This window comes from Xenopus tropicalis, chromosome 2 (genome assembly GCF_000004195.4).
Source record: "Xenopus tropicalis strain Nigerian chromosome 2, UCB_Xtro_10.0, whole genome shotgun sequence".
Classification (NCBI taxonomy): domain Eukaryota; kingdom Metazoa; phylum Chordata; class Amphibia; order Anura; family Pipidae; genus Xenopus; species Xenopus tropicalis.
Window position 1 is genome coordinate 177,371,561 of NC_030678.2, and position 25,279 is coordinate 177,396,839.

The 25,279-nt window shown below is 47.4% G+C and overlaps 1 long non-coding RNA gene across 3 annotated transcripts; it reads left to right on the top strand.

Moving 5' to 3' along the window:
* The first annotated feature begins 1,788 nt into the window (after nt 1-1,788).
* On the top strand, nt 1,789-25,279 carry LOC116408923. 3 transcript variants are annotated; one of them, XR_004221434.1, is made up of 6 exons: nt 5,684-6,136; nt 10,087-10,218; nt 14,211-14,341; nt 18,336-18,467; nt 22,548-22,679; nt 25,245-25,279. It is a non-coding gene; the product is annotated as an uncharacterized LOC116408923 (long non-coding RNA). The 3 variants fall into 3 exon arrangements; XR_004221435.1 differs by lacking the exons at nt 14,211-14,341; nt 18,336-18,467; nt 22,548-22,679; nt 25,245-25,279 and adding exons at nt 1,789-2,230; nt 12,729-12,952 and having other exon boundaries at nt 6,005-6,136; XR_004221433.1 differs by lacking the exons at nt 14,211-14,341; nt 18,336-18,467; nt 22,548-22,679; nt 25,245-25,279 and adding an exon at nt 12,729-12,958 and having other exon boundaries at nt 5,690-6,136.

The following is a 25,279-nucleotide window of genomic DNA, read 5'->3' on the forward strand; positions in this document are numbered from 1 at the left end:
AAACCTATACATATTGGGCATCAAACTGTTCAGGGGACCCCTGGCGTTCATATTTAGGGGGGTTTATCTGGTTACTTTATGGCCTGTAGGAGATCAGATTCTATAGACTGGAAGCTTTGAAGCGATTTTTTAAAAACTTCACATATTTTGATAAAAACCAATAAGTTTAGGAAAGCATTGTGACTTGGTAGTTTGGAGCAGACAGACAGTTCTACCTATTCTGGATTCCCCAGAATCTGTTCTTTCCAAAAATGTATTATTTTCTGGGATAAACTTTCTATTAGTGGAATATTTGGCCTTTAAATCTAAAGTATGCAGCTTTCTGGCGCAGTGTTTTGGGAATTTGGTAGTGCCCTGCCGGGAGTTTGTGGCCTATACACGTGGGAATTCTCCATAAAACTATATGTGTTTGGTATTGGCACCATCAGGGGACATGGGACTTTCCCAATCAGTTGTATATTCGTGCATAAAATAATTTTTGTTTCTAGCATGTGTGTTTATATTATGGAAAATTTGTTTTTTTTTTTTTTTGCATTTTTAGACATTTAGGAGCCTATATCTTGTTACAGAATTCGAATTGCGCAAAAATTCTACCATATTTTGAAAGCTTAGGTTGTTCTGAAAAAAACGATATATTGTTTTCCTGGGTAAACTAAAAGTCCCCCCGAGCTAAGGCCCCTAAAATGCAAAATGTTCAAAAACTGTCTGACAGTACAAGTTCCACTTTGACCAAAATGGCTGGCAGTAAAAGGGTTAAAAGACAGTCTTTCTTTCCCCACAAATGGGAAAGTGGCGGAGTTGGAATTTAGGCGTATTTCTGTGAAAAAGTGTTTTCCCCCCACTTTTCCCACCACTTTTACTGCAAAGAAGGCCTCTCTCCCCTCTTTGACTGCCCCCCCCAGAGAATGTTGATAAATGGAGGATTCCCCCTACTATAACAGCCCCCCTAGTTATATAGGGCTTGGGGCAAGCAGCAGGCTGTAACCCTGAGTGTTTCAGTCAGTCGGTTAGGATACACCAACCGCCAATATGCAGAAGACAAGATTACGAAAAAACACCCTACAAGTGGGAGGAGGAAGGATAGCTCAGCGGGTAGGGAGACTGCCTTACACCGATGGGCCCTGAGTTCGATTCCCGCCTGGGAGCCCTGCCTACATCAATGGGGCTCAGCTCTGATTGGGTGGGTAGGGACGGTATCAGAATTGAGCCCCAGTGTAAGCAAGAGCCACCAGGGCAGGAATCTAACTCAGGACCCATTGATGTAAGGTACCACCCGCCCCACTGGGCCCCTTACCTTGTGACCCTGGACAGAGTCACTTAACCTCATAATGTCCCGGCAATGATGGCGCCTAGAAATGGCAAAACATTGCTGTCCTTTTAATTACTGGCTACATTCACAATTCCCCACAAATCCTCTTTTTTTTTTGCATTTTCAAGGGCAGCTCATGATTTATGATGCCGGCTATTAAATTGTCCCTGTCACAGTGTCTATGGCAGCTGGAAGCAACTGTCACAGGGAAAATCCCTTTCTCATCACTGGCAATAAGAAGCCAATTGATAGGGGAGCTGAGCTACAGCGCAGGGCCAATGGGGATACATGGAAATAATCATAGAACAGAAGAACCTACACTGGGGAGCTGATAGGGGAGTAATGGAGATATTTTCTGAGCAGTATAAGAGTGCCCAGCTGGTATATAATACAGCGTGTTTATTCTGTGTAGTTATTTTATCTCTCCTTTTAATATATATATATATATATATATATATATATATATATATATATATATATATAACATACACAGAAACCCTCCCGGGACTCTACCCTGTTTGGCCAGACAACTGCCCCAGTACTGAGCATGCTGCAGACTACACTGATTCCCAAGCTGCCACGGCTCATGTATCTAAACTGATCACTAATGAGCTCTGAGCAGCGAGAAGCCAATTGCCTTTGTGTCTTTATACAAAATAAATAATAAAGTGGCCAAGTTCCATTTCCCCTTGTAAAAGGATTCCGAATGTTGGATTAGCCAGGTTGCAGCGATCCCTGGATGGCACATTTCTCCTCCTTCTTAGCCATTTTGCCTTTGTTTTGCCCCAGGGTTCTCTCTAGATGTTCATCCTCCTCTTCAGCTCTGCAAGGATACATAGAGAATGCTCAGGAGCACAGCCCCCTGCATGGCTAAATCAGTGCCTGACCAGCGGCTACATTAGTGGGCTCTACATGTAACGGGTAAGGCTATTGGCTCCTTGAGATCGGGGGTGTATCACTATAAGGGGGCCTTTAAGAGAACTATAGGACCCCAGACTGGTCCACTCACCTTGCCACTTGCTTACTGTATTATAATGTGGTCCAAACAAGTAGTAAAGTCAGTGGCCTAATCAGGTCTGGGCTGGAATGCAAAATAGACCCTAGGCATAGGCATTCCCAGTACCCAGAGGCACAAACAGCCCCCCCCAGCCCAATAAATAGTGACTGTCTGTGGCACCTTACAGCCCCCCTGGCATTCCCAGTACCCAGAGGCACAAACAGCCCCCCCAGCCCAATAAATAGTGACTGTCTGTGGCACCTTACAGCCCCCCTGGCATTCCCAGTACCCAGAGGCACAAACAGCCCCCCCAGCCCAATAAATAGTGACTGTCTGTGGCACCTTACAGCCCCCCTGGCATTCCCAGTACCCAGAGGCACAAACAGCCCCCCCAGCCCAATAAATAGTGACTGTCTGTGGCACCTTACAGCCCCCCTGGCATTCCCAGTACCCAGAGGCACAAACAGCCCCCCCCAGCCCAATAAATAGTGACTGACTGGGGCACTTTACAGCCCCCCCTATTCCCTGTTACTGGAAGCTGCCTGCCCAACACGGTGCCCAGACTTTGGCCATAAACCTCTTTAACCCCTTGGTACCTGTACCCTGTACCCAGCTGCCCTGCCCCAGTCTGCTGTGCATGGGGGGAGGGTGCATTTTTTGTTTGGGGGCTAAAGTTGCCCATAGAGTGACTGAGATACAGGGGCTTCTGCCCAGCAACTAGGGGAATAGCACTTGTAGGGGATTCACATCCATAGAAACTGTTACCCCCACAGGTAGGGCCTTCCTATATGTTTATGTGTTTCCCTATTAATAACATTGGCATCAAGCAACATGTTTTACTGTAAAATACCAGCCCTACCCGCGGGTCCCTACACCCCCTGAGCCTCTCCATCCACTTTTTGTCCCCCTTAATTCCCCTTGATATTTTATGGGGTGTCGAGTTTTACAAGGTGGGAGCTTGTTTGTGACTGGAAGCTGGTTGGTTTGTGTGGGAGCAAACTCTGCACTAATTACTGTATTTCCAATCCTGAGGGCTAAAAGGAAAAACTGAGGGAACATGAAGTCGAATCAGCGCTCGGTATTTAAGTCCCGGTACAGCTGAAAACTGATTGGATAGACTGGAAGCCTTCGTGTTGCAGCCCAACCAATCACTGTGCAGCTGTACCGGGACTTATACTCAGCCTGCAGTTTGTTTTGTTCTGGAAGTTTAAGTCCCGGTGCAGCTGAGCAGGGATTGGATATGCTGGAAGCATTCACCCTGCAGCCCATCCAATCACTGCGCAGCTGTACCGGGACTTAATCTGAGGGGAAGAGGAACAGTGAGTGTGGGCCCCAGGCTGGGAATAAGGTCCCGGCGCTTTATTCATTATCAGTCACGGCCCCTGATTTGAATTCCCAGTACCCCAATATCCCAGTTTGGGTGCCAGTGTGTATGTGCTGCTTGCTGATCCCCAAGGGGCTGCTGGGAACAGAAGGGGCACGGCTAAAGTTAGGGGGGGGCAATGCTGTCAGGCAGCTCTGTAGTTCTGCTATGGGGGGGCACAGATAAGCTGGGGCGAGTGTCAGTGACGGGAATAAAGAGGGGACACTGCTGCTAAAACGAAAAATGTAACTTTTAACAAAAATGTATAGAGGTATGGGACCCGTTATCCAGAATGCTCGGGACCAATGGTATTCCGGATAAGGGGTCTTTCCGTAATTTGGATCTTCATACCTTAAGTCTACTAAGAAATCAATAAAACATTAAATAAACCCAATAGGGCTGTTCTGCCCCCAATAAGGGGTAATTATATCTTAGTTGGGATCAAGTACAGGTACTGTTTTATTATTACAGAGAAAAGGGAATCATTTAACCATTAAATAAACCCAATAGGGCTGTTCTGCCCCCAATAAGGGGTAATTATATCTTAGTTGGGATCAAGTACAGGTACTGTTTTATTATTACAGAGAAAAAGGAAATCAATTTTAAAAATCTGAATTATTTGATTAAAATGGGGGCCTATGGGAGACGGGCTTTCTGTAATTCGGAGCTTTCGTAATTCGGGATCCCATACCTGTACAATATATTCACTCAAAATGTTATTATTGCCTCACTGATTAAGCTAAAACTGCATAACAATGCAAATGTGAGGTCAAAACTTTTTATATATAAGATATAAATTAAACTTTTTTTTTTAATCAGTGATTTACTTGTTTATAAAATGTTAATGAGGCTTTTTGCCCCTATTGTTCTAGGGTTAGACAGAGACTTGCCCCCTAACAATGAGGCTTATAATCCCCGTTAACCTGTTACTGCCCCCCCAGAGGTGTGAATTGGAGACTGGGTGAAACCAAGCAAAACAGCAGAGCTTACAATTGATCTGACAGTTACACTGAGCTTCACTCCATTTTAAAAATGGCAGGAAAATGCCCTTTAAAAGACAGTCTTTCTTTCCTTAAAAATGGGAAAGTGGCGGTTGAGTTGGAATTTAGGCGGATTTCTGTGAGAAAGTGTTTTCCCACCACTTTTACTGCAAAGAAGGCCTCTCTCCCCTCTGGGGCCCCCCCCCCCCAGAGAATGTTGAAAATGGAGGATTCATTCCCCCTACTATAACAGCCCCCCTAGTTATATAGGGCTTGGGGCAAGCAGCAGGCTGTAACCCTGAGTGTTTCAGTCAGTCGGTTAGGATACACCAACCGCCAATATGCAGAAGACAAGATTACGAAAAAACACCCTACAAGTGGGAGGAGGAAGGATAGCTCAGCGGGTAGGGAGACTGCCTTACACCGATGGGCCCTGAGTTCGATTCCCGCCTGGGAGCCCTGCCTACATCAATGGGGCTCAGCTCTGATTGGGTGGGTAGGGACGGTATCAGAATTGAGCCCCAGTGTAAGCAAGAGCCACCAGGGCAGGAGTCTAACTCAGGACCCATTGATGTAAGGCACCACCCGCCCCACTGGGCCCCTTACCTTGTGACCCTGGACAGAGTCACTTAACCTCATAATGTCCCGGCAATGATGGCGCCTAGAAATGGCAAAACATTGCTGTCCTTTTAATAACTGGCTACATTCACATTTCCCCACAAATCCTCTTTTTTGCATGATTTATGATGCCGGCTATTAAATTGTCCCTGTCACAGTGTCTATGGCAGCTGGAAGCAACTGTCACAGGGAAAATCCCTTTCTCATCACTGGCAATAAGAAGCCAATTGATAGGAGAGCTGAGCTACAGCGCAGGGCCAATGGGGATACATGGAAATAATCATAGAACAGAAGAATCTACACTGGGGAGCTGATAGGGGAGTAATGGAGATATTTTCTGAGCAGTATAAGAGTGCCCAGCTGGTATATAATACAGCGTGTTTATTCTGTGTAGTTATTTTATCTCTCCTTTTAATATATATATATATATAACATACACAGAAACCCTCCCGGGACTCTACCCTGTTTGGCCAGACAACTGCCCCAGTACTGAGCATGCTGCAGACTACACTGATTCCCAAGCTGCCACGGCTCATGTATCTAAACTGATCACTAATGAGCTCTGAGCAGCGAGAAGCCAATTGCCTTTGTGTCTTTATACAAAATAAATAATAAAGTGGCCAAGTTCCATTTCCCTTTGTAAAAGGATTCCGAATGTTGGATTAGCCAGGTTGCAGCGATCCCTGGATGGCACATTTCTCCTCCTTCTTAGCCATTTTGCCTTTGTTTTGCCCCAGGGTTCTCTCTAGATGTTCATCCTCCTCTTCAGCTCTGCAAGGATACATAGAGAATGCTCAGAAGCACAGCCCCCTGCATGGCTAAATCAGTGCCTGACCAGCGGCTACATTAGTGGGCTCTACATGTAACGGGTAAGGCTATTGGCTCCTTGAGATCAGGGGTGTATCACTATAAGGGGGGCCTTTAAGAGAACTATAGGACCCCAGACTGGTCCACTCACCTTGCCACTTGCTTACTGTATTATAGTGTGGTCCAAACAAGTAGTAAAGTCAGTGGCCTAATCAGGTCTGGGCTGGAATGCAAAATAGACCCTAGGCATAGGCATTCCCAGTACCCAGAGGCACAAACAGCCCCCCCAGCCCAATAAATAGTGACTGTCTGTGGCACCTTACAGCCCCCCTGGCATTCCCAGTACCCAGAGGCACAAACAGCCCCCCCCAGCCCAATAAATAGTGACTGTCTGTGGCACCTTACAGCCCCCCTGGCATTCCCAGTACCCAGAGGCACAAACAGCCCCCCCCAGCCCAATAAATAGTGACTGTCTGTGGCACCTTATAGCCCCCCCTGGCATTCCCAGTACCCAGAGGCACAAACAGCCCCCCCAGCCCAATAAATAGTGACTGTCTGTGGCACCTTACAGCCCCCCTGGCATTCCCAGTACCCAGAGGCACAAACAGCCCCCCCCAGCCCAATAAATAGTGACTGTCTGTGGCACCTTACAGCCCCCCCTGGCATTCCCAGTACCCAGAGGCACAAACAGCCCCCCCAGCCCAATAAATAGTGACTGTCTGTGGCACCTTACAGCCCCCTGGCATTCCCAGTACCCAGAGGCACAAACAGCCCCCCCCAGCCCAATAAATAGTGACTGTCTGTGGCACCTTACAGCCCCCCCTATTCCCTGTTACTGGAAGCTGCCTGCCCAACACGGTGCCCAGACTTTGGCCATAAACCTCTTTAACCCCTTGGTACCTGTACCCTGTACCCAGCTGCCCTGCCCCAGTCTGCTGTGCATGGGGGGAGGGTGCATTTTTTGTTTGGGGGCTAAAGTTGCCCATAGAGTGACTGAGATACAGGGGCTTCTGCCCAGCAACTAGGGGAATAGCACTTGTAGGGGATTCACATCCATAGAAACTGTTACCCCCACAGGTAGGGCCTTCCTATATGTTTATGTGTTTCCCTATTAATAACATTGGCATCAAGCAACATGTTTTACTGTAAAATACCAGCCCTACCCGCGGGTCCCTACACCCCCTGAGCCTCTCCATCCACTTTTTGTCCCCCTTAATACCCCTTGATATTTTATGGGGTGTCGAGTTTTACAAGGTGGGAGCTTGTTTGTTTACTGTTTGTGACTGGAAGCTGGTTGGTTTGTGTGGGAGCAAACTCTGCACTAATTACTGTATTTCCAATCCTGAGGGCTAAAAGGAAAAACTGAGGGAACATGAAGTCGAATCAGCGCTCGGAATTTAAGTCCCGGTACAGCTGAAAAACTGATTGGATAGACTGGAAGCCTTCGTGTTGCAGCCCAACCAATCACTGTGCAGCTGTACCGGGACTTATACTCAGCCTGCAGTTTGTTTTGTTCTGGAAGTTTAAGTCCCGGTGCAGCTGAGCAGGGATTGGATATGCTGGAAGCATTCACCCTGCAGCCCATCCAATCACTGCGCAGCTGTACCGGGACTTAATCTGAGGGGAAGAGGAACAGTGAGTGTGGGCCCCAGGCTGGGAATAAGGTCCCGGCGCTTTATTCATTATCAGTCACGGCCCCTGATTTGAATTCCCAGTACCCCAATATCCCAGTTTGGGTGCCAGTGTGTATGTGCTGCTTGCTGATCCCCAAGGGGCTGCTGGGAACAGAAGGGGCACGGCTAAAGTTAGGGGGGGGCAATGCTGTCAGGCAGCTCTGTAGTTCTGCTATGGGGGGGCACAGATAAGCTGGGGCGAGTGTCAGTGACGGGAATAAAGAGGGGACACTGCTGCTAAAACGAAAAATGTAACTTTTAACAAAAATGTATAGAGGTATGGGACCCGTTATCCAGAATGCTCGGGACCAATGGTATTCCGGATAAGGGGTCTTTCCGTAATTTGGATCTTCATACCTTAAGTCTACTAAGAAATCAATAAAACATTAAATAAACCCAATAGGGCTGTTCTGCCCCCAATAAGGGGTAATTATATCTTAGTTGGGATCAAGTACAGGTACTGTTTTATTATTACAGAGAAAAGGGAATCATTTAACCATGAAATAAACCCAATAGGGCTGTTCTGCCCCAATAAGGGGTAATTATATCTTAGTTGGGATCAAGTACAGGTACTGTTTTATTATTACAGAGAAAAAGGAAATCAATTTTAAAAATCTGAATTATTTGATTAAAATGGGGCCTATGGGAGACGGGCTTTCTGTAATTCGGAGCTTTCGTAATTCGGGATCCCATACCTGTACAATATATTCACTCAAAATGTTATTATTGCCTCACTGATTAAGCTAAAACTGGCATAACAATGCAAATGTGAGGTCAAAACTTTTTATATATAAGATATAAATTAAACTTTTTTTTTTAATCAGTGATTTACTTGTTTATAAAATGTTAATGAGGCTTTTTGCCCCTATTGTTCTAGGGTTAGACAGAGACTTGCCCCCTAACAATGAGGCTTATAATCCCCGTTAACCTGTTACTGCCCCCCCAGAGGTGTGAATTGGAGACTGGGTGAAACCAAGCAAAACAGCAGAGCTTACAATTGATCTGACAGTTACACTGAGCTTCACTCCATTTTAAAAATGGCAGGAAAATGCCCTTTAAAAGACAGTCTTTCTTTCCTTAAAAATGGGAAAGTGGCGGTTGAGTTGGAATTTAGGCGGATTTCTGTGAGAAAGTGTTTTCCCACCACTTTTACTGCAAAGAAGGCCTCTCTCCCCTCTGGGGCCCCCCCCCCCAGAGAATGTTGAAAATGGAGGATTCATTCCCCCTACTATAACAGCCCCCCTAGTTATATAGGGCTTGGGGCAAGCAGCAGGCTGTAACCCTGAGTGTTTCAGTCAGTCGGTTAGGATACACCAACCGCCAATATGCAGAAGACAAGATTACGAAAAAACACCCTACAAGTGGGAGGAGGAAGGATAGCTCAGCGGGTAGGGAGACTGCCTTACACCGATGGGCCCTGAGTTCGATTCCCGCCTGGGAGCCCTGCCTACATCAATGGGGCTCAGCTCTGATTGGGTGGGTAGGGACGGTATCAGAATTGAGCCCCAGTGTAAGCAAGAGCCACCAGGGCAGGAGTCTAACTCAGGACCCATTGATGTAAGGCACCACCCGCCCCACTGGGCCCCTTACCTTGTGACCCTGGACAGAGTCACTTAACCTCATAATGTCCCGGCAATGATGGCGCCTAGAAATGGCAAAACATTGCTGTCCTTTTAATAACTGGCTACATTCACATTTCCCCACAAATCCTCTTTTTTGCATGATTTATGATGCCGGCTATTAAATTGTCCCTGTCACAGTGTCTATGGCAGCTGGAAGCAACTGTCACAGGGAAAATCCCTTTCTCATCACTGGCAATAAGAAGCCAATTGATAGGAGAGCTGAGCTACAGCGCAGGGCCAATGGGGATACATGGAAATAATCATAGAACAGAAGAATCTACACTGGGGAGCTGATAGGGGAGTAATGGAGATATTTTCTGAGCAGTATAAGAGTGCCCAGCTGGTATATAATACAGCGTGTTTATTCTGTGTAGTTATTTTATCTCTCCTTTTAATATATATATATATATAACATACACAGAAACCCTCCCGGGACTCTACCCTGTTTGGCCAGACAACTGCCCCAGTACTGAGCATGCTGCAGACTACACTGATTCCCAAGCTGCCACGGCTCATGTATCTAAACTGATCACTAATGAGCTCTGAGCAGCGAGAAGCCAATTGCCTTTGTGTCTTTATACAAAATAAATAATAAAGTGGCCAAGTTCCATTTCCCTTTGTAAAAGGATTCCGAATGTTGGATTAGCCAGGTTGCAGCGATCCCTGGATGGCACATTTCTCCTCCTTCTTAGCCATTTTGCCTTTGTTTTGCCCCAGGGTTCTCTCTAGATGTTCATCCTCCTCTTCAGCTCTGCAAGGATACATAGAGAATGCTCAGAAGCACAGCCCCCTGCATGGCTAAATCAGTGCCTGACCAGCGGCTACATTAGTGGGCTCTACATGTAACGGGTAAGGCTATTGGCTCCTTGAGATCAGGGGTGTATCACTATAAGGGGGGCCTTTAAGAGAACTATAGGACCCCAGACTGGTCCACTCACCTTGCCACTTGCTTACTGTATTATAGTGTGGTCCAAACAAGTAGTAAAGTCAGTGGCCTAATCAGGTCTGGGCTGGAATGCAAAATAGACCCTAGGCATAGGCATTCCCAGTACCCAGAGGCACAAACAGCCCCCCCAGCCCAATAAATAGTGACTGTCTGTGGCACCTTACAGCCCCCCTGGCATTCCCAGTACCCAGAGGCACAAACAGCCCCCCCAGCCCAATAAATAGTGACTGTCTGTGGCACCTTACAGCCCCCCTGGCATTCCCAGTACCCAGAGGCACAAACAGCCCCCCCCAGCCCAATAAATAGTGACTGTCTGTGGCACCTTATAGCCCCCCCTGGCATTCCCAGTACCCAGAGCACAAACAGCCCCCCCAGCCCAATAAATAGTGACTGTCTGTGGCACCTTACAGCCCCCCTGGCATTCCCAGTACCCAGAGGCACAAACAGCCCCCCCCAGCCCAATAAATAGTGACTGTCTGTGGCACCTTACAGCCCCCCTGGCATTCCAGTACCCAGAGGCACAAACAGCCCCCCCAGCCCAATAAATAGTGACTGTCTGTGGCACCTTACAGCCCCCTGGCATTCCCAGTACCCAGAGGCACAAACAGCCCCCCCCAGCCCAATAAATAGTGACTGTCTGTGGCACCTTACAGCCCCCCCTATTCCCTGTTACTGGAAGCTGCCTGCCCAACACGGTGCCCAGACTTTGGCCATAAACCTCTTTAACCCCTTGGTACCTGTACCCTGTACCCAGCTGCCCTGCCCCAGTCTGCTGTGCATGGGGGGAGGGTGCATTTTTTGTTTGGGGGCTAAAGTTGCCCATAGAGTGACTGAGATACAGGGCTTCTGCCCAGCAACTAGGGGAATAGCACTTGTAGGGGATTCACATCCATAGAAACTGTTACGCCCCACAGGTAGGGCCTTCCTATATGTTTATGTGTTTCCCTATTAATAACATTGGCATCAAAGCAACATGTTTTACTGTAAAATACCCAGCCCTACCCGCGGGTCCCTACACCCCCGTGAGCCTCTCCATCCACTTTTTGTCCCCCTTAATACCCCTTGATATTTTATGGGGTGTCGAGTTTTACAAAGGTGGGAGCTTAGTTTGTTTACTGTTTGTGACTGGAAGCTGGTTGGTTTGTGTGGGAGCAAACTCTGCACTAATTACTGTATTTTCCAATCCTGAGGGCTAAAAGGAAAAACTGAGGGAACATGAAGTCGAATCAGCGCTCGGAATTTAAAGTCCCGCGTACAGCTGAAAACTGGATTGGATAGGACTGGAAGCCTTCGTGTTGCAGCCCAACCAATCACTGTGCAGCTGTACCGGGACTTATACTCAGCCTGCAGTTTGTTTTGTTCTGGAAGTTTAAGTCCCGGTGCAGCTGAGGCAGGGATTGGATATGCTGGAAGCATTCACCCTGCAGCCCATCCAATCACTGCGCAGCTGTACCGGGACTTAATCTGAGGGGAAGAGGAACAGTGAGTGTGGGCCCAGGCTGGGAATAAGGTCCCGGCGCTTTATTCATTATCAGTCACGGCCCCTGATTTGATTCCCAGCTACCCAATATCCCAGTTTGGGTTGCCAGGTGTGTATGTCAACTGCTGCTTGCTGCATCCCCCAAGGGGCTGCTGGGACAGAAGGGGCACGGCTAAAGTTAGGGGGGGGCAATGCCTGTCAGGCAGCTCTGTAGTTCTGCTATGGGGGGGCACAGATAAGCCTGGGCGGCGAGTGTTCAGTGCACGGGAATAAAGAGGGGACACTGCTGCTAAAACGAAAAATGTAAACTTTTAACAAAAATGTATAGAGGTATGCGGACCCGTTATCCAGAATGCTCGGGACCAATGGTATTCCGGATAAGGGGTCTTTCCGTAATTTGGATCTTCATACCTTAAGTCTACTAAGAAATCAATAAAACATTAAATAAACCCAATAGGGGCTGTTCTGCCCCAATAAGGGGTAATTATATCTTAGTTGGGATCAAGTACAGGTACTGTTTTATTATTACAGAGAAAAGCGGAATCATTTAACCATGAAATAAACCCAATAGGGCTGTCTGCCCCAATAAGGGGTATTATATCTTAGTTGGGATCAAGTACAGGTACTGTTTTATTTATTACAGAGAAAAAGGAAATCAATTTTAAAAAATCTGAATTATTTGATTAAAATGGGGCCTATGGGAGACGGGCTTTCCGTAATTCAGAGCTTTCGTAATTCGGGATCCCATACCTGTACAATATATTCACTCAAAATGTTATTATTGGCCGTCACTGATTAAGCTAAAACTGGCATAACAATGCAAATGTGAGGTCAAAACTTTTTATATATAAGATATAAATTAAACTTTTTGTTTATTCAGTGATTTACTTGTTTATAAAATGTTAATGAGGCTTTTTGCCCCTATTGTTCTAGGGTTAGACAGAGACTTGCCCCCTAACAATGAGGCTTATAATCCCCGTTAACCTGTTATAATCCCCAATGGGGCCCCCCCAGAGGTGTAAAATGGAGACTGGGTGAAACCAAGCAAAACAGCAGAGCTTACAATTGATCTGACAGTTACACTGAGCTTCACTCCATTTTAAAAATGGCAGGAAAATGCCCTTTAAAAGTCTTTCTTTCCTTAAAAATGGGAAAGTGGCGGTTGAGTTGGAATTTAGGCGGATTTCTGTGAGAAAGTGTTTTTCCCACTTTTCCCACCACTTTTACTGCAAAGAAGGCCTCTCTCCCCTCTTTGACTGCCCCCCCCCCCCCAGAGAATGTTGATAAATGGAGGATTCCCCCCTACTATAACAGCCCCCCTAGTTATATAGGGCTTGGGGCAAGCAGCAGGCTGTAACCCTGAGTGTTTTCAGTCAGTCGGTTAGGATACACCAACCGCCAATATGCAGAAGACAAGATTACGAAAAAACACCCTACAAGTGGGAGGAGGAAGGATAGCTCAGCGGGTAGGGAGACTGCCTTACACCGATGGGCCCTGAGTTCGATTCCCGCCTGGGAGCCCTGCCTACATCAATGGGGCTCAGCTCTGATTGGGTGGGTAGGGACGGTATCAGAATTGAGCCCAGTGTAAGCAAGAGCCACCAGGGCAGGAGTCTAACTCAGGACCCATTGATGTAAGGCACCACCCGCCCACTGGGCCCCTTACCTTGTGACCCTGGACAGAGTCACTTAACCTCATAATGTCCCGGCAATGATGGCGTCTAGAAATGGCAAAACATTGCTGTCCTTTTAATTACTGGCTACATTCACATTTCCCCACAAATCCTCTTTTTTGCATGATTTATGATGCCGGCTATTAAATTGTCCCTGTCACAGTGTCTATGGCAGCTGGAAGCAACTGTCACAGGGAAAATCCCTTTCTCATCACTGGCAATAAGAAGCCAATTGATAGGGGAGCTGAGCTACAGCGCAGGGCCAATGGGGATACATGGAAATAATCATAGAACAGAAGAATCTACACTGGGGAGCTGATAGGGGAGTAATGGAGATATTTCTGAAGCAGTATAAGAGTGCCCAGCTGGTATATAATACAGCGTGTTTATTCTGTGTAGTTATTTTATCTCTCCTTTTAATATATATATATATATAACATACACAGAAACCCTCCCGGGACTCTACCCTGTTTGGCCAGACAACTGCCCCAGTACTGAGCATGCTGCAGACTACACTGATTCCCAAGCTGCCACGGCTCATGTATCTAAACTGATCACTAATGAGCTCTGAGCAGCGAGAAGCCAATTGCCTTTGTGTCTTTATACAAAATAAATAATAAAGTGGCCAAGTTCCATTTCCCTTTGTAAAAGGATTCCGAATGTTGGATTAGCCAGGTTGCAGCGATCCCTGGATGGCACATTTCTCCTCCTTCTTAGCCATTTTGCCTTTGTTTTGCCCCAGGGTTCTCTCTAGATGTTCATCCTCCTCTTCAGCTCTGCAAGGATACATAGAGAATGCTCAGGAGCACAGCCCCTGCATGGCTAAATCAGTGCCTGACCAGCGGCTACATTAGTGGGCTCTACATGTAACGGGTTAGGCTATTGGCTCCTTGAGATCAGGGGTGTATCACTATAAGGGGGGCCTTTAAGAGAACTATAGGACCCCAGACTGGTCCACTCACCTTGCCACTTGCTTACTGTATTATAGTGTGGTCCAAACAAGTAGTAAAGTCAGTGGCCTAATCAGGTCTGGGCTGGAATGCAAAATAGACCCTAGGCATAGGCATTCCCAGTACCCAGAGGCACAAACAGCCCCCCCAGCCCAATAAATAGTGACTGTCTGTGGCACCTTACAGCCCCCCTGGCATTCCCAGTACCCAGAGGCACAAACAGCCCCCCCCAGCCCAATAAATAGTGACTGTCTGTGGCACCTTACAGCCCCCCTGGCATTCCCAGTACCCAGAGGCACAAACAGCCCAGCCCAATAAATAGTGACTGTCTGTGGCACCTTATAGCCCCCCCTGGCATTCCCAGTACCCAGAGGCACAAACAGCCCCCCCCCCAGCCCAATAAATAGTGACTGTCTGTGGCACCTTACAGCCCCCCTGGCATTCCCAGTACCAGAGGCACAAACAGCCCCCCCCCAGCCCAATAAATAGTGACTGTCTGTGGCACCTTACAGCCCCCCTGGCATTCCCAGTACCCAGAGGCACAAACAGCCCAGCCCAATAAATAGTGACTGTCTGTGGCACCTTATAGCCCCCCCTGGCATTCCCAGTACCCAGAGGCACAAACAGCCCCCCCCAGCCCAATAAATAGTGACTGTCTGTGGCACCTTACAGCCCCCCTGGCATTCCCAGTACCCAGAGGCACAAACAGCCCCCCCCAGCCCAATAAATAGTGACTGTCTGTGGCACCTTACAGCCCCCCTGGCATTCCCAGTACCCAGAGGCACAAACAGCCCCCCCCAGCCCAATAAATAGTGACTGACTGTGGCACTTTACAGCCCCCCCTATTCCCTGTTACTGGAAGCTGCCTGCCCAACACGGTGCCCAGACTTTGGCCATAAACCTCTTTAACCCCTTGGTACCTGTACCCTGTACCCAGCTGCCCTGCCCCAGTCTGCTGTGCATGGGGGAGGGTGCATTTTTGTTTGGGGGCTAAAGTTGCCCATAGAGTGACTGAGATACAGGGGCTTCTGCCCAGCAACTAGGGGAATAGCACTTGTAGGGGATTCACATCCATAGAAACTGTTACCCCCACAGGTAGGGCCTTCCTATATGTTTATGTGTTTCCCTATTAATAACATTGGCATCAAGCAACATGTTTTACTGTAAAATACCAGCCCTACCCGCGGGTCCCTACACCCCCTGAGCCTCTCCATCCACTTTTGTCCCCCTTAATTCCCCTTGATATTTTATGGGGTGTCGAGTTTTACAAGGTGGGAGCTTGTTTGTTTACTGTTTGTGACTGGAAGCTGGTTGGTTTGTGTGGGAGCAAACTCTGCACTAATTACTGTATTTCCAATCCTGAGGGCTAAAAGGAAAAACTGAGGGAACATGAAGTCGAATCAGCGCTCGGTATTTAAGTCCCGGTACAGCTGAAAACTGATTGGATAGACTGGAAGCCTTCGTGTTGCAGCCCAACCAATCACTGTGCAGCTGTACCGGGACTTATACTCAGCCTGCAGTTTGTTTTGTTCTGGAAGTTTAAGTCCCGGTGCAGCTGAGCAGGGATTGGATATGCTGGAAGCATTCACCCTGCAGCCCATCCAATCACTGCGCAGCTGTACCGGGACTTAATCTGAGGGGAAGAGGAACAGTGAGTGTGGGCCCCAGGCTGGGAATAAGGTCCCGGCGCTTTATTCATTATCAGTCACGGCCCCTGATTTGAATTCCCAGTACCCCAATATCCCAGTTTGGGTGCCAGTGTGTATGTGCTGCTTGCTGATCCCCAAGGGGCTGCTGGGAACAGAAGGGGCACGGCTAAAGTTAGGGGGGGGCAATGCTGTCAGGCAGCTCTGTAGTTCTGCTATGGGGGGGCACAGATAAGCTGGGGCGAGTGTCAGTGACGGGAATAAAGAGGGGACACTGCTGCTAAAACGAAAAATGTAACTTTTAACAAAAATGTATAGAGGTATGGGACCCGTTATCCAGAATGCTCGGGACCAAAGGTATTCCGGATAAGGGGTCTTTCCATAATTTGGATCTTCATACCTTAAGTCTACTAAGAAATCAATAAAACATTAAATAAACCCAATAGGGCTGTTCTGCCCCCAATAAGGGGTAATTATATCTTAGTTGGGATCAAGTACAGGTACTGTTTTATTATTACAGAGAAAAAGGAAATCAATTTTAAAAATCTGAATTATTTGATTAAAATGGGGCCTATGGGAGACGGGCTTTCTGTAATTCGGAGCTTTCGTAATTCGGGATCCCATACCTGTACAATATATTCACTCAAAATGTTATTATTGCCTCACTGATTAAGCTAAAACTGGCATAACAATGCAAATGTGAGGTCAAAACTTTTTATATATAAGATATAAATTAAACTTTTTTTTTTAATCAGTGATTTACTTGTTTATAAAATGTTAATGAGGCTTTTTGCCCCTATTGTTCTAGGGTTAGACAGAGACTTGCCCCCTAACAATGAGGCTTATAATCCCCGTTAACCTGTTACTGCCCCCCCAGAGGTGTGAATTGGAGACTGGGTGAAACCAAGCAAAACAGCAGAGCTTACAATTGATCTGACAGTTACACTGAGCTTCACTCCATTTTAAAAATGGCAGGAAAATGCCCTTTAAAAGACAGTCTTTCTTTCCTTAAAAATGGGAAAGTGGCGGTTGAGTTGGAATTTAGGCGGATTTCTGTGAGAAAGTGTTTTCCCACCACTTTTACTGCAAAGAAGGCCTCTCTCCCCTCTGGGGCCCCCCCCCCCCAGAGAATGTTGAAAATGGAGGATTCATTCCCCCTACTATAACAGCCCCCCCTAGTTATATAGGGCTTGGGGCAAGCAGCAGGCTGTAACCCTGAGTGTTTCAGTCAGTCGGTTAGGATACACCAACCGCCAATATGCAGAAGACAAGATTACGAAAAAACACCCTACAAGTGGGAGGAGGAAGGATAGCTCAGCGGGTAGGGAGACTGCCTTACACCGATGGGCCCTGAGTTCGATTCCCGCCTGGGAGCCCTGCCTACATCAATGGGGCTCAGCTCTGATTGGGTGGGTAGGGACGGTATCAGAATTGAGCCCCAGTGTAAGCAAGAGCCACCAGGGCAGGAGTCTAACTCAGGACCCATTGATGTAAGGCACCACCCGCCCCACTGGGCCCCTTACCTTGTGACCCTGGACAGAGTCACTTAACCTCATAATGTCCCGGCAATGATGGCGCCTAGAAATGGCAAAACATTGCTGTCCTTTTAATTACTGGCTACATTCACATTTCCCCACAAATCCTCTTTTTGCATGATTTATGATGCCGGCTATTAAATTGTCCCTGTCACAGTGTCTATGGCAGCTGGAAGCAACTGTCACAGGGAAAATCCCTTTCTCATCACTGGCAATAAGAAGCCAATTGATAGGGGAGCTGAGCTACAGCGCAGGGCCAATGGGGATACATGGAAATAATCATAGAACAGAAGAATCTACACTGGGGAGCTGATAGGGGAGTAATGGAGATATTTTCTGAGCAGTATAAGAGTGCCCAGCTGGTATATAATACAGCGTGTTTATTCTGTGTAGTTATTTTATCTCTCCTTTTAATATATATATATATATAACATACACAGAAACCCTCCCGGGACTCTACCCTGTTTGGCCAGACAACTGCCCCAGTACTGAGCATGCTGCAGACTACACTGATTCCCAAGCTGCCACGGCTCATGTATCTAAACTGATCACTAATGAGCTCTGAGCAGCGAGAAGCCAATTGCCTTTGTGTCTTTATACAAAATAAATAATAAAGTGGCCAAGTTCCATTTCCCTTTGTAAAAGGATTCCGAATGTTGGATTAGCCAGGTTGCAGCGATCCCTGGATGGCACATTTCTCCTCCTTCTTAGCCATTTTGCCTTTGTTTTGCCCCAGGGTTCTCTCTAGATGTTCATCCTCCTCTTCAGCTCTGCAAGGATACATAGAGAATGCTCAGAAGCACAGCCCCCTGCATGGCTAAATCAGTGCCTGACCAGCGGCTACATTAGTGGGCTCTACATGTAACGGGTAAGGCTATTGGCTCCTTGAGATCAGGGGTGTATCACTATAAGGGGGGCCTTTAAGAGAACTATAGGACCCCAGACTGGTCCACTCACCTTGCCACTTGCTTACTGTATTATAGTGTGGTCCAAACAAGTAGTAAAGTCAGTGGCCTAATCAGGTCTGGGCTGGAATGCAAAATAGACCCTAGGCATAGGCATTCCCAGTACCCAGAGGCACAAACAGCCCCCCCAGCCCAATAAATAGTGACTGTCTGTGGCACCTTACAGCCCCCTGGCATTCCCAGTACCCAGAGGCACAAACAGCCCCCCCCAGCCCAATAAATAGTGACTGTCTGTGGCACCTTACAGCCCCCCTGGCATTCCCAGTACCCAGAGGCACAAACAGCCCCCCCCAGCCCAATAAATAGTGACTGTCTGTGGCACCTTATAGCCCCCCCTGGCATTCCCAGTACCCAGAGGCACAAACAGCCCCCCCAGCCCAATAAATAGTGACTGTCTGTGGCACCTTACAGCCCCCCTGGCATTCCCAGTACCCAGAGGCACAAACAGCCCCCCCCAGCCCAATAAATAGTGACTGTCTGTGGCACCTTACAGCCCCCCTGGCATTCCCAGTACCCAGAGGCACAAACAGCCCCCCCAGCCCAATAAATAGTGACTGTCTGTGGCACCTTACAGCCCCCTGGCATTCCCAGTACCCAGAGGCACAAACAGCCCCCCCCAGCCCAATAAATAGTGACTGTCTGTGGCACCTTACAGCCCCCCCTATTCCCTGTTACTGGAAGCTGCCTGCCCAACACGGTGCCCAGACTTTGGCCATAAACCTCTTTAACCCCTTGGTACCTGTACCCTGTACCCAGCTGCCCTGCCCCAGTCTGCTGTGCATGGGGGGAGGGTGCATTTTTTGTTTGGGGGCTAAAGTTGCCCATAGAGTGACTGAGATACAGGGGCTTCTGCCCAGCAACTAGGGGAATAGCACTTGTAGGGGATTCACATCCATAGAAACTGTTACCCCCACAGGTAGGGCCTTCCTATATGTTTATGTGTTTCCCTATTAATAACATTGGCATCAAGCAACATGTTTTACTGTAAAATACCAGCCCTACCCGCGGGTCCCTACACCCCCTGAGCCTCTCCATCCACTTTTTGTCCCCCTTAATACCCCTTGATATTTTATGGGGTGTCGAGTTTTACAAGGTGGGAGCTTGTTTGTTTACTGTTTGTGACTGGAAGCTGGTTGGTTTGTGTGGGAGCAAACTCTGCACTAATTACTGTATTTCCAATCCTGAGGGCTAAAAGGAAAAACTGAGGGAACATGAAGTCGAATCAGCGCTCGGTATTTAAGTCCCGGTACAGCTGAAAACTGATTGGATAGACTGGAAGCCTTCGTGTTGCAGCCCAACCAATCACTGTGCAGCTGTACCGGGACTTATACTCAGCCTGCAGTTTGTTTTGTTCTGGAAGTTTAAGTCCCGGTGCAGCTGAGCAGGGATTGGATATGCTGGAAGCATTCACCCTGCAGCCCATCCAATCACTGCGCAGCTGTACCGGGACTTAATCTGAGGGGAAGAGGAACAGTGAGTGTGGGCCCCAGGCTGGGAATAAGGTCCCGGCGCTTTATTCATTATCAGTCACGGCCCCTGATTTGAATTCCCAGTACCCCAATATCCCAGTTTGGGTGCCAGTGTGTATGTGCTGCTTGCTGATCCCCAAGGGGCTGCTGGGAACAGAAGGGGCACGGCTAAAGTTAGGGGGGGGCAATGCTGTCAGGCAGCTCTGTAGTTCTGCTATGGGGGGGCACAGATAAGCTGGGGCGAGTGTCAGTGACGGGAATAAAGAGGGGACACTGCTGCTAAAACGAAAAATGTAACTTTTAACAAAAATGTATAGAGGTATGGGACCCGTTATCCAGAATGCTCGGGACCAATGGTATTCCGGATAAGGGGTCTTTCCGTAATTTGGATCTTCATACCTTAAGCCTACTAAGAAATCAATAAAACATTAAATAAACCCAATAGGGCTGTTCTGCCCCAATAAGGGGTAATTATATCTTAGTTGGGATCAAGTACAGGTACTGTTTTATTATTACAGAGAAAAGGGAATCATTTAACCATTAAATAAACCCAATAGGGCTGTTCTGCCCCCAATAAGGGGTAATTATATCTTAGTTGGGATCAAGTACAGGTACTGTTTTATTATTACAGAGAAAAGGGAGTCATTTAACCATTAAATAAACCCAATAGGGCTGTTCTGCCCCAATAAGGGGTAATTATATCTTAGTTGGGATCAAGTACAGGTACTGTTTTATTATTACAGAGAAAAAGGAAATCAATTTTAAAAATCTGAATTATTTGATTAAAATGGGGCCTATGGGAGACGGGCTTTCCGTAATTCAGAGCTTTCGTAATTCGGGATCCCATACCTGTACAATATATTCACTCAAAATGTTATTATTGCCTCACTGATTAAGCTAAAACTGGCATAACAATGCAAATGTGAGGTCAAAACTTTTTATATATAAGATATAAATTAAACTTTTTGTTTATTCAGTGATTTACTTGTTTATAAAATGTTAATGAGGCTTTTTGCCCCTATTGTTCTAGGGTTAGACAGAGACTTGACCCCTAACAATGAGGCTTATAATCCCCGTTAACCTGTTAATAATCCCCCAATGGGGCCCCCCCAGAGGTGTAAAATGGAGACTGGGTGAAACCAAGCAAAACAGCAGAGCTTACAATTGATCTGACAGTTACACTGAGCTTCACTCCATTTTAAAAATGGCAGGAAAATGCCCTTTAAAAGTCTTTCTTTCCTTAAAAATGGGAAAGTGGTGGTTGAGTTGGAATTTAGGCGGATTTCTGTGAGAAAGTGTTTTTCCCCACTTTTCCCACCACTTTTACTGCAAAGAAGGCCTCTCTCCCCTCTTTGACTGCCCCCCCCCCAGAGAATGTTGATAAATGGAGGATTCCCCCTACTATAACAGCCCCCCTAGTTATATAGGGCTTGGGGCAAGCAGCAGGCTGTAACCCTGAGTGTTTCAGTCAGTCGGTTAGGATACACCAACCGCCAATATGCAGAAGACAAGATTACGAAAAAACACCCTACAAGTGGGAGGAGGAAGGATAGCTCAGCGGGTAGGGAGACTGCCTTACACCGATGGGCCCTGAGTTCGATTCCCGCCTGGGAGCCCTGCCTACATCAATGGGGCTCAGCTCTGATTGGGTGGGTAGGGACGGTATCAGAATTGAGCCCCAGTGTAAGCAAGAGCCACCAGGGCAGGAGTCTAACTCAGGACCCATTGATGTAAGGTACCACCCGCCCCACTGGGCCCCTTACCTTGTGACCCTGGACAGAGTCACTTAACCTCATAATGTCCCGGCAATGATGGCGCCTAGAAATGGCAAAACATTGCTGTCCTTTTAATTACTGGCTACATTCACATTTCCCCACAAATCCTCTTTTTTGCATGATTTATGATGCCGGCTATTAAATTGTCCCTGTCACAGTGTCTATGGCAGCTGGAAGCAACTGTCACAGGGAAAATCCATTTCTCATCACTGGCAATAAGAAGCCAATTGATAGGGGAGCTGAGCTACAGCGCAGGGCCAATGGGGATACATGGAAATAATCATAGAACAGAAGAATCTACACTGGGGAGCTGATAGGGGAGTAATGGAGATATTTTCTGAGCAGTATAAGAGTGCCCAGCTGGTATATAATACAGCGTGTTTATTCTGTGTAGTTATTTTATCTCTCCTTTTAATATATATATATATATATAACATACACAGAAACCCTCCCGGGACTCTACCCTGTTTGGCCAGACAACTGCCCCAGTACTGAGCATGCTGCAGACTACACTGATTCCCAAGCTGCCACGGCTCATGTATCTAAACTGATCACTAATGAGCTCTGAGCAGCGAGAAGCCAATTGCCTTTGTGTCTTTATACAAAATAAATAATAAAGTGGCCAAGTTCCATTTCCCTTTGTAAAAGGATTCCGAATGTTGGATTAGCCAGGTTGCAGCGATCCCTGGATGGCACATTTCTCCTCCTTCTTAGCCATTTTGCCTTTGTTTTGCCCCAGGGTTCTCTCTAGATGTTCATCCTCCTCTTCAGCTCTGCAAGGATACATAGAGAATGCTCAGAAGCACAGCCCCCTGCATGGCTAAATCAGTGCCTGACCAGCGGCTACATTAGTGGGCTCTACATGTAACGGGTAAGGCTATTGGCTCCTTGAGATCGGGGGTGTATCACTATAAGAGGGGCCTTTAAGAGAACTATAGGACCCCAGACTGGTGCACTCACCTTGCCACTTGCTTACTGTATTATAGTGTGGTCCAAACAAGTAGTAAAGTCAGTGGCCTAATCAGGTCTGGGCTGGAATGCAAAATAGACCCTAGGCATAGGCATTCCCAGTACCCAGAGGCACAAACAAGCCCCCCCAGCCCAATAAATAGTGACTGTCTGTGGCACCTTACAGCCCCCCTGGCATTCCCAGTACCAGAGGCACAAACAGCCCCCCCCAGCCCAATAAATAGTGACTGTCTGTGGCACCTTACAGCCCCCCTGGCATTCCCAGTACCCAGAGGCACAAACAGCCCCCCCAGCCCAATAAATAGTGACTGTCTGTGGCACCTTACAGCCCCCCTGGCATTCCCAGTACCCAGAGGCACAAACAGCCCCCCCAGCCCAATAAATAGTGACTGTCTGTGGCACCTTACAGCCCCCCTGGCATTCCCAGTACCCAGAGGCACAAACAGCCCCCCCCCCAGCCCAATAAATAGTGACTGTCTGTGGCACCTTACAGCCCCCCCGGCATTCCCAGTACCCAGAGGCACAAACAGCCCCCCCAGCCCAATAAATAGTGACTGTCTGTGGCACCTTACAGCCCCCCTGGCATTCCCAGTACCCAGAGGCACAAACAGCCCCCCCAGCCCAATAAATAGTGACTGTCTGTGGCACCTTACAGCCCCCTGGCATTCCCAGTACCCAGAGGCACAAACAGCCCCCCCCAGCCCAATAAATAGTGACTGTCTGTGGCACCTTACAGCCCCCCCTATTCCCTGTTACTGGAAGCTGCCTGCCCAACACGGTGCCCAGACTTTGGCCATAAACCTCTTTAACCCCTTGGTACCTGTACCCTGTACCCAGCTGCCCTGCCCCAGTCTGCTGTGCATGGGGGGAGGGTGCATTTTTTTGTTTGGGGGCTAAAGTTGCCCATAGAGTGACTGAGATACAGGGGCTTCTGCCCAGCAACTAGGGGAATAGCACTTGTAGGGGATTCACATCCATAGAAACTGTTACCCCCACAGGTAGGGCCTTCCTATATGTTTATGTGTTTCCCTATTAATAACATTGGCATCAAGCAACATGTTTTACTGTAAAATACCAGCCCTACCCGCGGGTCCCTACACCCCCTGAGCCTCTCCATCCACTTTTTGTCCCCCTTAATACCCCTTGATATTTTATGGGGTGTCGAGTTTTACAAGGTGGGAGCTTGTTTGTTTACTGTTTGTGACTGGAAGCTGGTTGGTTTGTGTGGGAGCAAACTCTGCACTAATTACTGTATTTCCAATCCTGAGGGCTAAAAGGAAAAACTGAGGGAACATGAAGTCGAATCAGCGCTCGGAATTTAAGTCCCGGTACAGCTGAAAACTGATTGGATAGACTGGAAGCCTTCGTGTTGCAGCCCAACCAATCACTGTGCAGCTGTACCGGGACTTATACTCAGCCTGCAGTTTGTTTTGTTCTGGAAGTTTAAGTCCCGGTGCAGCTGAGCAGGGATTGGATATGCTGGAAGCATTCACCCTGCAGCCCATCCAATCACTGCGCAGCTGTACCGGGACTTAATCTGAGGGGAAGAGGAACAGTGAGTGTGGGCCCCAGGCTGGGAATAAGGTCCCGGCGCTTTATTCATTATCAGTCACGGCCCCTGATTTGAATTCCCAGTACCCCAATATCCCAGTTTGGGTGCCAGTGTGTATGTGCTGCTTGCTGATCCCCAAGGGGCTGCTGGGAACAGAAGGGGCACGGCTAAAGTTAGGGGGGGGCAATGCTGTCAGGCAGCTCTGTAGTTCTGCTATGGGGGGGCACAGATAAGCTGGGGCGAGTGTCAGTGACGGGAATAAAGAGGGGCACTGCTGCTAAAACGAAAAATGTAACTTTTAACAAAAATGTATAGAGGTATGGGACCCGTTATCCAGAATGCTCGGGACCAATGGTATTCCGGATAAGGGGTCTTTCCGTAATTTGGATCTTCATACCTTAAGTCTACTAAGAAATCAATAAAACATTAAATAAACCCAATAGGGCTGTTCTGCCCCAATAAGGGGTAATTATATCTTAGTTGGGATCAAGTACAGGTACTGTTTTATTATTACAGAGAAAAGGGAATCATTTAACCATGAAATAAACCCAATAGGGCTGTTCTGCCCCAATAAGGGGTAATTATATCTTAGTTGGGATCAAGTACAGGTACTGTTTTATTATTACAGAGAAAAAGGAAATCAATTTTAAAAATCTGAATTATTTGATTAAAATGGGGCCTATGGGAGACGGGCTTTCCGTAATTCAGAGCTTTCGTAATTCGGGATCCCATACCTGTACAATATATTCACTCAAAATGTTATTATTGCCTCACTGATTAAGCTAAAACTGGCATAACAATGCAAATGTGAGGTCAAAACTTTTTATATATAAGATATAAATTAAACTTTTTGTTTATTCAGTGATTTACTTGTTTATAAAATGTTAATGAGGCTTTTTGCCCCTATTGTTCTAGGGTTAGACAGAGACTTGCCCCCTAACAATGAGGCT